Below are 294 nucleotides of genomic sequence, written 5' to 3'. Positions count from 1 at the left end.
GCCTAAAAGATCCGGCATTATCCAGAGAAAATAAATGCATTAAGTATATAATGCTTCAAAATATATACACTTACATTCAGTATAGCCTTATATACACAGTACATTGCAGACTATATAAATAATAATTTCTGAAAAACTCATTTCACCTTAACATATAAAGGATATCTGTGCAATGCACTACACTTTGCAGAAGCATGTCTACCTATAATATTCAAAAGTAAATATACTTCAGCAATTACATATACATAAAATAAAAAGGGCAAGGGAACACTACACAACACTCATTAATAAGTT

At 29.3% G+C, this 294-nt stretch overlaps 1 protein-coding gene across 1 annotated transcript in view; it reads right to left on the bottom strand.

Annotated features, from left to right (window-relative positions):
* The window catches only part of LOC119587631 (integrin alpha-PS1-like), a 21094-nt gene that overhangs the window by 7947 nt on the left and 12853 nt on the right, over positions 1 to 294 (bottom strand). The gene's annotated exons all lie outside the window — the stretch shown is intronic.

The sequence above is a fragment of the Penaeus monodon genome, chromosome 22 (assembly GCF_015228065.2).
Source record: "Penaeus monodon isolate SGIC_2016 chromosome 22, NSTDA_Pmon_1, whole genome shotgun sequence".
Lineage (NCBI taxonomy): Eukaryota > Metazoa > Arthropoda > Malacostraca > Decapoda > Penaeidae > Penaeus > Penaeus monodon.
Note: the sequence above shows the minus strand (reverse complement) of the source record. Positions and strands in the feature narration are given on the sequence as shown.